An 18,793-nucleotide genomic window follows, 5' to 3' on the forward strand; every position below is an offset into this window, starting at 1 on the left:
AGTTGGTGACAACCCCCAGCCTCAGAAGGGTCGCTTGGGTGAGTGCACGGGGGGTCTTTGGAAGTGCCCTCTGGTGCGCGTTGAACGGAACGTTTTGGTGTTTGGGTTAGGCGATCTCGCCTTGCCGGGCGAGTTCTCGCGTCCGGGCGAGTTCTCGCGTTCGGGCGAGTCCCAGTATGTAGGCGAGTTTCAACCCCTCGCTTGAACGAGCGAGTTCGTGAGGTGTCGCCTACTTTTCCACATTTATTCGCCAAAAGGTTATGACGAGGCTCGCTAGCGTTCGAGGATTCGCCTATTTGGGTAGGCTCGCTCGCTCGAGGTGAGTTATTCGCATCAGGGATGTGACCTGAGAAGCGAAGTCCCCCTGAGCGGGTGTCCCTGTTTTCTTCGGTCGGCGCTCCTGACATGGAGAGCCTTCCGACGTCGGGCAGTTTGCCCTCTCGTGTAACGTTTCTCGGGCCCGTACAATGATTCGGGCCATTGTAGGAAATGGAGGTTTGGACGTCCTGTCTGACGAGTGTTTGTCGTCACTGTTGGTTAGCTCTTCCAGCGAGGAGAGTATTACCGCGGGCTGTGGCAGTGGAGTTTATGCCAGAGTGAACTGACGTTTGCTCCGGGATAGGTGTCTATGGGGGCCGCTTGGCGACCCATTTGGCAGACTTTTCCTCCTTGCTCTCAATCGCCGGCTGGGCCTTGATTGATTGAGAAGGAGCGGGTTCCCCCGATGAGACTTGGGTGGAACCTTTAGGTGCGGAGGCTTTGACCATTTGAGGTCGACCTCGGAGCACGACTCGGTGGCGCTTGCGGGAAGCATCGCCACCAGAGGAGGAAGAGGACAAGTACTCTTCGTCCTTGGCCTGGTCGAACTCAATCTCTAGGGACTCCACGGCCGTCCCAACAGCAACCTCATCAAATTGAGCCACAACCATTTCATTCGAAGAAACAGCTTCTCCCACTGTGGTCGCCATCTTCTGTAGGGTGAAAATTTGATTTCCCGAAAACAGGGAGTTTCGTTTGTATTGATAAGAAAGCTTATTACAAACTAATAATCAAATAATTATAACAGAAGCAGAGGGAATGCCCTCTTTGTTTTTGTGGGGACTTTTGGTGGCTACAGGATGCTTCGCTCAATGCTCGTGTCGAGTCTGCTTCCCTTGGACCGTTCGAATGAGGTTGCTGGGGAGCTTCAGTACGCAGTAGAAGCTCGGGTCGATAGAGTTCGGGGCTGCTAGTTCGTCATCGGGGCTCGGAACTAGGAAGTGGCGCTACAGTGCAAAGATTATGCAGAGAGCTTATGGTTCAATCAGCTGATCCAACTATGAACGAAGTGCTCAATCGCCGGAACAGCTGAGTCTCTTCTTCTTGACCTAGAAGAAAAGCTGAACCTCTTTCTTGTAGCTGGAAGAAGCTCCTAAATAATGGAGAGACGGCGTGGTCTATCTTCGACTTATGGGATGTGACCATGTCTTGTCGAGAGACGTCCTGTCGCCTTTCTGAAATCTAAGTGGTCATTCGAAGGATTGTGCTTTATGTCATATCACATGGGAATAGGAAGGCATTTCCTTGTATGTGAAATAACGGCTGCCTACTACTCAAGTGGCTTGGGTCAGCATGCTGCTGGATCCAGCTCTTAACTTGAACTGGGGAGACAAGCCGCATTTATGAGCGCGCAGGTAGATCCGACGCCTGTCTGTAGATCCGACGCTTGTCTGATCATTCGTATCGTGAGTAACCGTCCGTCGGGCTTGGGACACTGCGCCTTCCCTTTTCTTGGTCAGGAAAGGTGGGGGTAGGTACACAGTATTCGAGCTGGTTTGACCGACTTGCCGAATGTAGCACGAATTCGGCTCTTTGACTTAGACGGGCGAAGTGAGCTGCATTTATGGAAGTGCAGGCTTAATATGGCGCTTGTCCGATCATTCGTACCGTGTGTGGTCGTTCGGCGTGCCTTGAGCATGGTGCCTTCTTCTTTCCGGTCAGGAGAGGCGGTGAAGTAGGTGCACAGTACTCGAGTGGGTCTGGCTAACTTGCCGCGTGCCGGCGGATCCAGCTCTCGACTTGGATGGGTGAGGTGAACCGCATTTACGAATGTTCAGGTGGAATTGACACCTGTCTGATCACTCGTACTGTGAGCGGCTACTCGATGGGCCTGGAATACTGTGCTTTCTCCCTTCGGGTCGAGAGAGGTGGGAAGGCCCATCTCAGCACGTGGGGTAGCGGATACCTAGCTGTATCGACAGCCTTGAGGTTTGCGGGCGGATTCGGCTTTGGACTCGGGTAGGCGAGTTGTGTAAAAGGCGAAATTCCGCTATTCCCCATTGATTCTGGCTCGTGCAGGCGAGTTGATCATTCGGGTGAATTTCTTGCAAGCTCACAGAGGTATTTTATATCGTCTACAAAGGAAGGTGTATTGTAGGAGAAACTTAGATTAGATTCTTATGTTGTGTGCGTGATAATTAGGAGTGATGTAAGCATGTGATTGTGGAAAGATACGAGGAGTGATTGTGAATATATGCAAATGTCAAATAAATGCGATCGAGAGGAGAGAAATGGAGAATGGATATGATAAAAGAATAAATGCAATCAAATAGGAAAGAACGAAAGATGGAGGAAATAAAATCAAGAAGCCAAAAAGAGAAAAATCAAGAATAAAAGAGAAAATCAAGAAAGCAAAAGGTGGAGAATTCAAATAAAGATATGAGTAATCTAGAATTGAATCCACTAACTAATCTCAATTATAAAATATGAATCATTCTCCCTTTATCATATTCTACTTTAGATTTATTAAGTATAGATTATCAAATCATTCAAGGAAAGTATAACCTATCAAATTATTATCCAAGCAAAATTTTACTCATGAAAAGAATAACAACTAAATAGTAATTCTAGAATTCCTTCTACCAATTAGTTCTTTAGTTGATTATCCTAAGCATGAACATTTTAATCATAAGAGAATGACTAACAAATTATAAAAGAAATAAAGCAAGTTTCATATAATTTCTAAAATTCCTACAAGTATTAATTCCACATGTAAAGGAAAAGGGCAATTCCCTAGAGGGTTCTAACCTCAAGGCGAATCAAAGAAAATAAAAAATAAAGAAAAATAAAAACTAATCCCAAGAGGGTTCTAACCTCAAGGTGAATAGTGCATGAAAATAAAATCTAAAGTACAAACTAAATTATAAGAACTAAACTACAAAATAAATTGAAAGAATTAAATACGAGAAAATAAAGACATGGAAATAAATCTACTATATAAGCATAAAATAAATCTAAGACAATAGAGTTCTAACCTCTTGGCTATTTAAACAAGAAAATAAAATAAAAAGATAAAAATATTAACAAAGAGGAAATTTACATCCTAGGAAGGTTATAGCCTCAAAGTGAAAGCAAACCTCACTCTTGATCTTCATCTTCGTCTCCATCTTCATCTTTATCATCAAATAAAGAGAAGAAAAGAAAAATATGAAGAGGTGAAAAAAATTATTTTATTGATTGTAACAAAAAGTTTCAAAATTAGCTCAATTAAGAGTAACCCTCCTCTCCAAATAGAGTTACAAAATTTTCACACCCTTAACCCCTTACTCTCTACCCCTATTTATAGTAAACATCAGTGAATGAGAACTCTTGGATTGAAATCTTATCCAAAAACCATAAATTTCAGCTTTAGATTCGTAACTGCCTGCCGATGGTATCGATACCAGCATCGATAGGGGGATCGATGCTGGCATCGCGTAACTGCCTGCCGATGGTATCGATACCAGCATCGATAGGGGTATCGATGCTGACATCGATAAGGGCATCGATACTGGCATTGATGTTAGACCCTAGAGGGGAGGGGGTGATTAGGGTCTTATGCTAATCTACTCCGATTTTATGCCAACTAAAACTAATTCAAATATTATTCTTGCAATATAGATATACAACATGATATGAGCAAGAATATACAATATGAACAAAGAGATATATCCTAGAAAAGAGGTATATGGTGAAATATATGCAAGGATATAAAAACTAACAAAAGGGTGAAATAAACACAAACAAGATAAACAAGATAGTGGTTACTATGAGCGATAGATAATGGCGACAAGAATAAACAATAAGCACAAGTGAGACGCCAAGGCAATCACAAACACACAAAGATGATCACGAAGTTCGGACCTTCCGTCCTATGTCATCACTCCCTACTCCCGGGGAGAACTCCACTATCACACCGGGTTTTTTACGCTCGCCCGAATAACGTTTACACCACACAATATCGGTTTTCAACGCTCACCGATCAACGTTCACAATCTCACAAAGTAACTACACTCCACACCCTCTAAGTGTTGGTCTCTAGCCCGTGTCCTTCCTCAAGTGCTCGGATACAACCTCTCCCTAGGTTCGTCAACCGACGCCACTCCTCTTGGAAGCGACTCCGTCTCTCACCACACACTCCTCTCGGTGTACTAGTATAATACAAAGTGAATCTCATAATAAGCATAATACAACAAATGATTGTTCTCTAATATGGATGAGAACATAATGTAAGCTCACTCTCAATTGTTACAACTTTCCACAAACCAATTATACAACGTATGCAAATACAATAAGCTCAATGGTTGTGTGTGTAAATAATGAGAAAACCAGTCATAAACTTAATATAAACCCTTGCTTAATGAAAATGATAAACAACAAATAATTAAAGCAAAACTAGTATTGAGTTTAGAAATTCTTCTCTGAAACAACAAGATGGAGAGATGGAGGTTGAAGCTCAAATGAAGATGATCTCCTCCACTTGTGAAAACTTCTTCCCAAACCAAAAACCAAAACTAAAGGAAATTTAAACCCTTGTTAAACTTTCTTAAAACATTCTCTCAAGTTGTATTTAGAACTGAGGATATTATTGGCCGTCTTGTTTTGATGATGTTTAACAAACAATTTACTTCTAATATTGTTTGTCTAGTATTTGTATATTTCTATTTATTATAGACAAACAACGAGTTGGAGGATGGATAGAATCATGCATTCACGAACATATCCAATGGAGGTTAGCGGAATTATGGAGTGAAGCCTACGCAATTCAAAGTTAAAGATTCAAGTTCAAGCTTTATCCGCAATTGTACCAAGTCAAGCTTATTGAAGATCAAGATTGCTTGGGTAACATTTAGTTTAGGTGTTATATTATGTGTATATATATAGATATATATATATATATATACATATATATATATACACATAAGTTAAGTTTTGATTTCTATGTATGTTTAGTTATATATATACATACATGGTTTTGAGTTTTCAAGTTTTTATATGAAACAATTGAATACAATTGAAAATACCTTTCTTGTTTCATACTTATATGCAAATATATGATTTCATCAATATCAATTTTATATAGTTCAATGAAATCATGTTTTAGTGCATTATATGTGTATTTTGATAAAATACTATATTCATTATTTATAGACTTCATAACAATAGTTTACATCTTTCTTCAAGTCTATAAAATCATTTTGTATTGTTTCAAAATATGGTTAAGCTAAAATATCAAAACTCATATGTTCATATTTTTATGTTTTGGACTATTTTGTAAAATAATGATATTTTTTATTTTGGAGGTCCTTTCTAAAAACAAATTTGTAGCATGTATATTATCATATCTATAATTATTTTCCAAACTTTTACATTTTTTGGAATTTATTTGATATTTTTAAACAGGGTTTTAAAATCAGAAAACTGCTTTCAAAACCTGTATTTTCATATATCAGTTTACGATCGACCGTCACGGTCGACCGCGCCTATGCTTTTCCGACCGTAAGCCTGTAAGTTCCCATGGTCGATCGCCACGGTCGATCGTAGCTTTCTCTGGAAGTTTCTCAGGCTTGCTTTTGCCTCACGGTCGATCGCGAGAATTTCACGGTCGACCGCCGTACTGTCTTTTCATTTCCTAACGGCTATTTCCTACAGCTATTGTTTTGGGCTTTTTGGTCTTTTGTTTGGAGTTTTTGGCTGTGGTTTTGGGAGGCTATAAATACCCCATTGATCTCAGCTCTCAATATAACCAAGAGAATGTTTTAAAACAAGATTAAAGAGTTTTAAACAAGGGTTCCAGTTTGGTTTAAGTTTGTTTAAGAAGTTTTTAAGCATTTGGGAGTTTAAGTTTGTGAAATTAATTTCACAAGAGCTTGATGAGATCATCTATTGGTGTTTGGGCATCCAACTATTCTTCCTCTACCTCTTGATCTATTGAGAAGTTTTCTAAACTCTATTTCTAGCTTTACATCTATTTGTTTGGTTATTATTTTATTAAAGCTAGTTTTATATTGAGTTTAGTTGATTTAATTTCACTCATTATTTACACACACCCACTTAAGCTTATTGTATTTGCATACATTGTATATTTGGGCTGGTGAGAGTTGTAATAATTGAGTGTCAGCTTTCATTGTGTTCTCATCCATATTAGAGAATAATCATTTATTGTAATTGTGCTTATTTTGAGATTCACTTTGTAATATACTTGTACACCGAGAGAAGTATGTGGCGAGAGCCGGGGATCATCCTAAGAGCAGTGGCATCGGTTGACGAACCTAGGGAGGTTGTATCTGAGCACTTAAGGGAGACACGTCTAGTTCCAACACTTGAGAGGGTGTATAGTGGGATTTTGCAAGAGTGTTGATTGTAGAGTTTTTGGTAAACTAGAAAACCGAGTGTGAGGTGTAAACGTTGTTCGGGTAAGCGTAGAAAACCCAGTTGTGTTAGTAGATTTCTCCCTGGGAGTGGGGAGCGGAGACGTAGGACGGAAGGTTCGAACTCCGTGATCATATTTTATGTTTGCATTGTTTATTTGCACACTATCACTCTTGTTTTGTTTATGTTTATTTCACCCTTATGTTAAGTTGTATATCCTTGCATAATATCTCATAGTATATCTCATTGCTAGGATATATTTCTTTATTCATATTGCTTATCCTAGCTTATATATCTTGTTGTATTTCATACTTGCTAGGATAACTTGTTATTAGTTTTAATTGGCATAAAATCGGATTAGATTAGCATAAGACCATAGTCACCCCCTCTAGGGTCTAACAATTGGTATCAGAGCTTGGTGCTCTTTGATTCAAGGTCTAATCACCTTGAGTTAAAGATCGAAGTTATCTTATTTGTGCTAATCTAGTTATGATTATATTTGTCTTGCTTGCATATATTCACATATATATCATGAATATGGGTGCATTTCGTTTAGGCTATGAATCAAATGTTGCTTCTAAATTCATTAATTTTCTCTATGCACAATGGGCTTCTAGATTTAAACTATTTGTGTAATTTAAAAATATTGAATTATGGGGAGTTATTGATAATGCTTATATTGTGCCCACTTTGGAGAAATCTAAGTGGAGTAAAAATGATAAAAGATTATTTACAATGAATAAAATTTTGTTAGAATATTTGCTAAATGCTTTTGATTCATCTATGTCTAACAAATTTGTTCATTTTGATAGTGCTTACACTTTATGGGAATTTTTTGATTGAAGCACATCAAGGAGACTTGGAGGAGATTCAACGCGTTTTGGCAGAATCGACTTTAAGTAAGGTTGGAGCATCATCATCACGCACACGGCCGCTAGGCGATAGCCCTAACGAGGTATGCGATTCGGATTCCGAAAGTGAATTATCCATTAGCGAACTCGCTTGTGCATATGATAGATTAGCGCATGCCTACAAGAAATTACAAAATGATTTTATTGATCTTAAAAGCAAGCATGTAGAATTAAAATCCGATCATGAGTTGCTAGGTTCCAAATTTGATATTATTGCTAAAGAGAATGTTACACTTAAAGAAAATAATAATATATTGAATTTGGAAAATAAAAAATTGATCTCATTTATTGCTAGTTTAACTCATGCAAATAAAGATGCCATGCTAGAAGTAGAATGCATTAGAAATGAATTAGATAACCATACATGCTCTACTTCTATTATCAATGATGTCGTGCCTAATGTTGAGTTGAATCTTATCAAAAATCGCATATCATCTTTAGATTCAACATTAACTTCATGCATTGATAATCATAAGAAGCTTATGAATATGTGTGCCAAATCTGAGTCTAAATCATCCACTCATTATGCACACATATATAGCAAAGTTTATAAATACACTATTTGTAGTCGTAAAGGCCATTTGTCTAAATTTTGCTATGATGCACATAAACCTATAAAATCAAATGTTCCTTGTGCATCTCATCAAGCCTCTTCATCATACACTCATGCACATGCACATAATGTTCATTATAAGAATGCTAGTGTGTATCAATGTAATTATTATGGTCGGTTTGGCCATTTGGCAAAGTTTTGCTTTGATTTAAAAAGGAATTTAAGTTTGCCAAATATTTCTAGTAAACCACATGTTTTAAAATGTGATGTTTGTGGTAGGTTTGGACACTTGATGAAATTTTGCTTTGATTTACAAAATATTTCAAAATTGCAAGTTGTTCCAAAAGAACTACCTTTGTTTGATGATGTTTCTCATTTACAAAATAAATTTGAAAGACAATCTTTATTTGCAAATGATTCCCGTGCACGTCCACTTGGTCAATACAACTCATTTCAACATTTTCATTGCACATATTGCAAGCGGAAATGTCATGTGTACAATTTTTGTTTTGACCGTGCTAGTGCACTTAATGTGTCCAAATGGGTTCATAACCCTAAGGCTTTGAGTTTTAATGATAGGGGTCATGTCCCTAAATCTCTTGGAATCAAGAATTCTTGGGTACCAAAACAAATTTGATTTTTAAAACCTAGTTTTTTAGTGTTTTTCTTTTTACTTTTCTTGGTTTTGAAAATTATACTTTAAACTTTTGAGCATGAAAACAATTCTTTTTATTGGTCATACTCTTTTGTTTTCATGATTATTGGTTTTGTTTTGATGAGAGGTTTGTGTTTATATAACCTCCCGGGTTTATTGGATGTTTATTCCCAAATCTTGTTTACCTGGTACTAATAATCTTTATATGGGTTGGAACAAGCTTAAGAGCTTGATATGTTATTACCTCTCTTGCATTTCTTTTGTCAAAAATTTTGTTTTGATTTGTTACTTTGAATTCATTATATTTCACTCATATGATGATATTTATGTGTTTGTGCTTATGGATCATCTATTTGTGTCTTATAATGTATTCTATGAGTGGTTTGATCAAGTCCTACAAAGAAAGTTTTCTTTATTGATCAAACAATGTTTTTGGATTTACACTTTGATTTATGATTTCATTTGGTTGATTTGAAAACTTTTTACGTGATTCTCATGTTCTATCTTTTGATTTCATAAATCTATTTATATACACTATGTTTTTATAGTTGTGTAATGAGACGCTTATTTCATAAGTAATACATCTAAATCTATTTATATACACTATGTTTTTATAGTTGTGTAATGAGACGCTTATTTCATAAGTAATACATCATTATGTGTTCTCATTGTCTTTTTGTATGTGAGTGATATTTAGCATATTCATCTATGCTTGCTCACATATGTGTGCTGTGATCATTATTGTATATATTCCATAAGGCATTTTGATAGGGGGAGTCTTCCCTTTTCTATTATTGTTTTTATACTCACCCATGCATATTGATAGGGGGAGCTTTCGCTCTCTTCATCCCTTTGTCCTATTTTTCATGTTGTCAAAGGGGGGGGGGGGGGGGGGAAATATTGTGAGTATATTCTTTCCTTGTTATGCATGATAATTATAATATTGTATATTCATTTTCCTTCATGCATATATCCTTTTTGTAAATTGTTTGTCATTTTAAAAAGGGGGAGATTGTTTGCCTTCTTGTTTTGATGATGTTTAACAAACAATTTACTTCTAATGTTGTTTGTCTAGTATTTGTATATTTCTATTTATTGTAGACAAACAACGAGTTGGAGGATGGATGGAATCACGCATTCACGATCATATCCAATGGAGGTTGGCAAAATTGTGGAGTTAAGCCTACGCAATTTAAAGTTAAAGATTCAAGTTCAAGCTTCATCTGTAAGTGTACCAAGTCAAGCTTATTGAAGATCAAGATTGCTTGGGTAACATTTAGTTTAGGTGTTATATTATGTGTGTTGGTACTTTAAGCTCAATATAATATGCACACACATTTTATTGGTTTCTTTATATATATATATATATATATATACATAAATGGTTTTGAGTTTTCAAGTTTTTATATGAAACAATTGAATACAATTGAAAATACATTTCTTGTTTCATACTTATATACATATATATGATTTCATCAATATCAATTTTATATAGTTCAATGAAATCATGTTTTAGTGCATTATATGTGTATTTTGATAAAATACTATATTCATTATTTATAGACTTCATAACAATAGTTTACATCTTTCTTCAAGTCTATAAAATCATTTTGTATTGTTTCAAAACATGGATAAGCTAAAATGTCAAAACTCATATGTTCACATTTTTATGTTTTGGACTATTTTGCAAAATAATGATATTTTTTATTTGGGAGGTCCTTTCTAAAAACCAATTTTTGTAGAATGTGTATTATCATGTCTATAATTATTTTCCAAAGTTTTACATTTTTTGGAATTTATTTGATATTTTTAAACAGGGTTTTAAAATCAGAAAACTGCTTTCAAAATCTGTATTTTCATATATCAGTTTGCGATCGACCGCCACGGTCGACCGTGCCTATGCTTTTCCCTAAGGAGCTAGCGGAGACTTTCGCGGTCGACTGTGATGGTCGACTGTAAGCCTGTAAGTTCCCACGGTCGACCGCCACGCTTGACCGTAGCTTTCTCTGGATGTTTTCTCAGGCTTGTTTTTGCCTAACGGTCGATCGCGAGAATTTCACGGTCGACCGCCGCACTGTCTTTTCATTTCCCAACGGCTATTTCCTGCAACTATTGTTTGGGGCTTTTTGGTCTTTTGTTTGGAGTTTTTGGCTGAGGTTTTGGGAGGCTATAAATACCCCATTGATCTCAACTCTCAATATAACTAAGAGAATATTTTAAAACAAGATTAAAGAGTTTTAAACATGGGTTTCAGTTTGGTTTAAGTTTGTTTAAGAAGTTTTTAAGCATTTGGGAGTTTGAGTTTGTGAAATTAATTTCACAAGAGCTTGAAGAGATCATCTATTAGTGTTTGGGTATCCAACTATTCTCCCTCTACCTCTTGATCTATTGAGAAGTTTTCTAAACTCTATTTCTAGCTTTACATCTATTTGTTTGTTTATCATTTTATTAAAGCTAGTTTTATATTGAGTTTAGTTGATTTGATTTCACTCATTATTTACACACACCCACTTAAGCTTATTGTATTTGCATACATTTTATATTTGGGCTGGTGAGAGTTGTAACAATTGAGTGTGAGCTTTCATTGTGTTCTCATCCATATTAGAGAATAATCATTTATTGTAATTGTGCTTATTTTGAGATTCACTTTGTAATACACTTGTACACCGAGAGAAGTATGTGGCGAGAGCCGGGGATCATCCTAAGAGCAGTGGCATCGGTTGACGAACCTAGGGAGGTTGTATCTGAGCACTTAAGGGAGACACGTCTAGTTCCAACACTTGAGAGGGTGTATAGTGGGATTTTGCAAGAGTGTTGATTGTAGAGTTTTTGGTAAACTAGAAAACCGAGTGTGAGGTGTAAACGTTGTTCGGGTAAGCGTAGAAAACCCAGTTGTGTTAGTAGATTTCTCCCTGGGAGTGGGGAGCGGAGACGTAGGACGGAAGGTTCGAACTCCGTGATCATATTTTATGTTTGCATTGTTTATTTGCACACTATCACTCTTGTTTTGTTTATGTTTATTTCACCCTTATGTTAAGTTGTATATCCTTGCATAATATCTCATAGTATATCTCATTGCTAGGTTATATTTCTTTATTCATATTGCTTATCCTAGCTCATATATCTTGTTGTATTTCATACTTGCTAGGATAACTTGTTATTAGTTTTAATTGGCATAAAATCGGATTAGATTAGCATAAGACCCTAAGCACCCCCCTCTAGGGTCTAACAATTGGTATCAGAGCTTGGTGTTCTTTGATTTAAGGTCTAATCACCTTGAGTTAAAGATTCAAGTTATCTTATTTGTGCTAATCTAGTTATGATTGCATTTGTCTTGCTTGCATATATTCACATATATATCATGAATATGGGTGCATTTCGTTTAGGCTATGAATTAAATATTGCTCCTAAATTTATTAATTTTCCCTATGCACAATGGGCTTCTAGATTTAAACTATTTATGTAATTTAAAAATATTGAATTATGGGGAGTTATTGATAATACTTATATTGTGCCCACTTTGGAGAAATCTAAGTGGAGTAAAAATAATAAAAGATTATTTACAATGAACAAAATTTTGTTAGAATATTTGCTAAATACTTTTGATTCATCTATGTCTAACAAATTTGTTCATTTTGATAGTGCTTACACTTTATGGGAATTTATTGATTGAAGCACATCAAGGAGACTTGGAGGAGATTCGATGCGTTTTGCCGGAATCGACTTTAAGTAAGGTTGGAGCATCATCATTACGCACACGGCCGCAAGGCAATAGCCCTAACGAGGTATGCGATTCGTATTCTGAAAGTGAATTATCCATTAGCGAACTCGCTTGTGCATAATTATGTACCAAAATTATTCATTAGACGTTGGCCCGTAAGGATTCAAAAACTTGATGCGGCATAATTATGTACCAAAATTGCAAGTGCAAAATTTATCAAGTTATAGTATAAAAAATATCGATCCCACGAGGAAGGTGATTTTAAGAGATTATTAGAAATGGTTCTTATGTTTTGTGCATGACAAATAGGAATAAAGAATAAGTGTGATTGTGATGAGTGGTTGTTTTGATTTATGTGCAAGAGATAATAAATTGAATTTTAGAGAAGAAAAAATCAAAGAATAAATGAAATCACAAGGCAAGAAAGATGAATGAATAAAATCAAGAAATAAAACCAAGAATGAAAAGAAAATTTAAGAAAGTCAAGATCAAAAGAGGTAAGAAATCTAGAATATAATCCACTAACCAATTTCAATTACAAAATATAAACTATTCTCTTTTTATCATATTTCAATTTAGATTTATTAAGCATAGATTATCAAACCATTTAAGGAAAGTGTAACCTATCAAATTATCATCTAAGTCAAAATTACTATACATGATAAGAACAACAATAAGATAACAATCATAGAATTCATAAGCATAACCTATCAAACCATTTAAGATAAGCATAGATTATCAAATTCTTCTTCTACCGATTAGTTCTCTAGTTGATTATCCTAAACATGAACATTTTAAGTGCAAGAGAATAATTCATACAATATAAAGGAAATTAGACTAGTTTCATATAATTCTAAACTTCCTACAAGAATTAAATTCACATCTTTAAGAAATAAAAACAAGAAAAAGAACTAATTACAAAAATAAAAAGAAAAGAAAAATCTAAACTATGAACAAGAAATAAATCTAACTACAAAGAAAATAAAAATCTAAACTACAAAATAAATTGCAGAAATTAAATGCAAGAAAAATAAATCTACTCTACAAATTAAAGTGCAAAAAGAAATAAAAAAGACAAGAAAATAAATCTACACTACAAGCATGAATTTAAATCTAACTAATAAGCAATAATAAAGAAATTACTAAAAAGCAATAAAAGAGAAAAGAAATGCAAACCTTCAAATAACTCTCCATCTTCATCTTCATCTTCATCATCCAACAAAGAGAAGAAGAGAAAAATTTAAAGTGGTGAAAAAATTATTATTATTAATTGCAACAAAAATTTACAATTTTGGAAGGCCTTCTCAATTAAGAGTAGCCCTCCTCTCCAAAAGGAGTTACAAAAATTTTCACACCCTTAACCCCTCACTCTCTACCTCTATTTATAGTAATCTTCAATGAATATGAACCATTGGATTTGTCTTGAGCCCTAAGCAACAATCTCCACCTTTGAATTTGCTTTTTGTTCATCTCTAGCCCAACATAGGAGGCCCATTCATGATTTTAAAAATTAAATCCGGTCTCCATCCAAATCTGCAGCAAATCATATTTGATTTCGGCCCATTCAAAATTCAATGAAGAAAATTCTTCAGCAAAAGAGGTCCGGCCCACACAATGATTCATTTTCTTTTGAAAATTAAAATCCATTTCTTTGGCCCATTCAAAGGCCAGCTGCAACCACAAGGAAAGTCCGGTTTTTTTGAGTTTTGCAGCAATTAACATAACTGGACTTGATAAAACAATTAACCACAAGGAAAGGCCAGCTGCAACCACAAGCCAAGTCTTCATGTGATTAAAATCCAAAAGCCCAAGACAAGACCGGCCCATTCATTCATCTACACACAATGATTTATTTATTTATTTTTTCAAATCCACGGCCCATAGCAATTTGATTTGGCTTTCAAAATAAAAAGCTAAGTCCGGCCCATTGATGTTTCTTGTGAGCAGCACATCCGGTTTCCCATTCTTTTGCATAAAAGCCCACTTTATTCGAACTATTTGCATCCAGGTCCACATTTGATTTTGAAATTCCAAGCATCTACAACCAAGTCCAGCAGTCCGGTTCTATTGGCTTTTTGCTTCAATGTGCTTCTAAAATGCTACAAAAATAGAGAAGAGAGATTTTTGAGGGGTTTTTACATTTAATAATATTTATTTATATTTTCATTCATTTATGTATAAACTAATCTAAAAACAATTATTAATGGTATATTTATTCATGTAAAATAGATAATGAGAATATAAAATTGTAATAAAAATATGATTATCACATATGATAGATTAGCGCATGCCTACAAGAAATTGCAAAATGATTTTATTGATCTTAAAAGCAAGCATGTAGAATTAAAATCCGATCATGAGTTGCTAGGTTCCAAATTTGATATCATTGCTAAAGAGAATGTTACACTTAAAGAAAATAATGATATATTGAATTTGGAAAATAAAAAATTGAGCTTATTTATTGCTAGTTTAACTCATGCAAATAAAGATAATCCTAGGTAATGAGTACCTATTCCGGATAGTGACCTTGTTCGGCTCTCTATAATCAATGCACAATCTCATATTACCGTCCTTCTTCTTCACGAAGAGGACCGATGCGCCCCACGGAGAATAACTCCTACAAATAAAACTCTGAGCTAACAACTCGTCCAACTGGGTCTGAAGCTCCCTCATCTCAGCTGGTGCCATGCGATAGGGTGCGCGGGATATCGGGGCTGTGCCTGGCTGCAACTCAATACAAAACTCCACCTCTCTCACCGAAGGTAATCCAGGTATGTCCTGAAAGACCACCTGATACTCTGAGACAACTCTAGTCTTCAATAACTCAGCACCCTGATCCCGTCGCATCACCTCCTCGATGTATGCCAGAAATGACTCCGCAAGTCGGTTGCCCTGAGAGGTTGCTACAATCATCTCGGACCCATCGGACGCTTGTAAATTAACTGTCTTCGCAAAGCAGTCAATACTAGCCTGGTAGGAGGATAACCAAACCATACCAAGGATAACAACGAATCTGGACATATTCAACGCTATCAAATCGACAACAAACTCTGACTCGTCTAGTCTGATGACATATTTCCGGTAGATAGAGTGGACACCTCTCCTAGAGGAGTAGATACTGACAACGGAATATCTAAAGAATGTGCTACAAGCTGAAGCCTACCAATGGAGGTATGAAAGATGAGCGAATTTTCTAAATCAAATTAGATCCGAGCTGAAAAGAAAATCAAGAATAAAGCTCCGTTCGAATCCTGATCATGCGGTACTGCTGAATAGACTCCGCTAGATATTGCAAATCTCCTGGATAATGCAAATATGGCCTGCTGACCATTAATCCTCAGATTAATAAGTAGTGCCTCTATTTCCCCACTGCTAGCTGAAATTACGACTTTGGGACTATCGTCCTTGATCTCTATCTTGCTGGCTCCCAGCTGGTGTACTGTGATAATTCTTTCGCTCTTTGTTTGATCTTGCTGTGATTGTAACATGTACTCCAAATTCTACACTACTTTGGCGCTCTAGCATCATATTGTGCTCCTTTCTTATATTGTTCTTGTTGCTGAGTTAAAATCATTCTCCCACTGCTAGGATTTCTCTAGTTTTCGCAATAGTTCTCTTACTATTGTCATATTCACCATTCTGGTTTTAATTTATTTCTTCACTACGGGTATATTTCCCTGCTTCACTTAGACTAGCTCTAACTACTTGTTGAAGTAGTGACTAAAATTCTCCCAAATAGGTGATAATTGCTACCCCGTCAAAAATCTGGATGTTGTTTCTATACTCCAGTGATGCCCTCAGTACTGAATACATCTAACTTCTGCTTGGTACTGCTGACGGAAACAGAAACACTTCTTGCTCCTCGAGTGTTGTAAGATCTTATTGCTAACGGTGCCATGAAGTCGATCAAATACTATGGAGCCTGCTGCGGCTCGGCTCTGCATGCCCAGCTCTCCAAGTGCGAGTTTTACCTCGACCACATCCTTGTTTTGATAATTATAATATCAAAAGGAGAGCTTAATTATCACAGTAAGTGAGATAATAAAAATATATATACAACGTATCACAATATGAATTCATAACACATAGTATTCACGCAAATACCTTCAATCAACATAAAAAAAATAGTTGTCATAAAAAAAATCTCAAAATTTTGAGATATACGCATATATCGTCCTCACTCATACTAGGAAATTCTTATCGGACTCTATACATGAATCCTAAGAAACTCTATCCTAGCTCCACGACTCGACACAGGATGATCCTAAGGATACTGGAACTAGAGCTCTGATACCAACTGTGACGCCCCTGGGTTCACACGAGGCTGCAGTCCTCGGTGAAACCAAGAATGTCAAACCTGCCATGCACCACACCGTGCAATAACATGTTTCACCATCACAATTGACCACGTTGGACGACGCGGGGACATTACGTGGTGCAAGTGCAGAGGCGGCAATGGGGTCTTGGATTTTTGAGCCGAAGGACCTGCAAACATTTATGAAAGAGGTTACCTTTCTGTACCCGTTTGGAGATGCGGATCTGGAGGAGGAGGAAGAGAGGCCTTCTTTGAACTGTTGTTGATCGAGCTCGTGTTCTTCATTCACCCGGATCTTGAATGCCGATTGCGTCACGACGGCGTCGGTAGCGATGCCATTAGCTCCCACTGTGGTCGCCAGCTTGTTTGCGGAAAAAGTTGCTGTATTCATTGCTGCATTCATTACAACTTCGATCGTTACAATGAAACAAAAAGATAGCCTTTTTATAAGACCGGTACACAATGAAAACAAAAGAAATACAACTCCTTTCAAACAAACGCAAGATCTGTTTGTCATCTCTTGCTTGCGTGGGTCTTTGGCCTGTGACGGGGACGTTGATATCCGTGGACCACCGGGGCACTCAGATCTGGTCCGAGAAAAAAGCAGAACTTCGTTGATCCGCGTGAGATCTAGAAGTTTAAAGCGTCTATCTCGGCTAAGCGAGATATTAGCTCTTCTTAGTATTAACGCCAAGGGCTAATACTAAGGATCGGGTGATGAAGGCGCTGATGTAGACCTCTCCTCTTCTTGTTGAAGCGCACGGCCACTCTTCACTGCAGCAGGGCTTCGCCAAGGCTCTCCAAAATTCCTCTCCAAAACAAAGGCCATGGGGGGTATTTATAGGTGTTTGAGAGTAGGTAGGGGGGGTCTAGGGGACCACTAGGGGGTGTGGACACCCCTGGTGTCTCGGCCATGGCCGAGGCACCCTTGGGGTGTCTTGGCTTGGTCGAGACACCCCTGGGGGTGTCTAGGCTTTTCCTAGACACCCCCCGGGTGTTTCGACCTCCCGAGACCCTATTAAAGGTGTTTGAGTTGTTTTCCCCGTAGATTCTTCGTCCGAACTCGGAATTGAGTGATTCCGGGTGCGTTGGATGCTCGACGAAGAATTCGATCCGTTCTGGTGGTTGGATTATCTGTAGAGTGGTCGAGGCATGAGGGGCGTTGTCCTTTTTGTGAACAGTGCCAGGTTCCCGATTGGTCCGGGTCTTCGTTGTTCCGAAATCCTATAAGCTCACATAGCTCGTCGATTCACTTTAGTCGTTCGTCGACATCAATTGGACTCCTGTGGCTCGGATAGTGACGTTCATCGTCGCTCTCTAACATTGAACCGTTTGTGGAGACCTATAGGCAATTTTTGATGCCTACAGGTGGCTGACATTTCTCTGTGCGCGGGCACAGTCTTGAGAGCCTATAAATAGGCCTAGAGGTGTTCATTTTCAAAGGTTGGAATTTCAAGAGCCAAAACTCTGCCGGATTGAAGAGCGAACTCGGAGCTTTGAAGACTTGAAGACTTGCACATTCGGATCTGATCCTCGGCGAGCATCCACGTCAGAAAAGGCAGGATTTCGAGAGGAAGAAAGAACAGATCTGAGATCTACACGAGATCACACTCCAGATCTAAGCTTGGTCTTAGATCTCGAGATCCGAGCGATTATTCCCTTGGTGGACTAATCCCTCCCGGCTATTATTCCCTTCGTGGAATAATACCCGTATAATCGTGTAGATCCGACCGGATCTAGATCGCGCGGTGGTCCACGGATTAACCCCGGCGCAGGCAAAGAACCCACCAAAACGAGCGACCGCAAAACAGGAGCTCGTGATTTGTTCACAGAAGGAAAGTTGTAATTTTTACTTTTTTTCTTTGATTTAGTTGTAACCGGATCTATAAAAGACCGGATCTTTTGTAACTCAAAAAGTTGTAACTCAAGATGACAATTATCTCATTAATGAAGAAAGCAACGGTTTTCC

Source organism: Asparagus officinalis, chromosome 8 (assembly GCF_001876935.1).
Source record: "Asparagus officinalis chromosome 8, Aspof.V1, whole genome shotgun sequence".
Lineage (NCBI taxonomy): Eukaryota > Viridiplantae > Streptophyta > Magnoliopsida > Asparagales > Asparagaceae > Asparagus > Asparagus officinalis.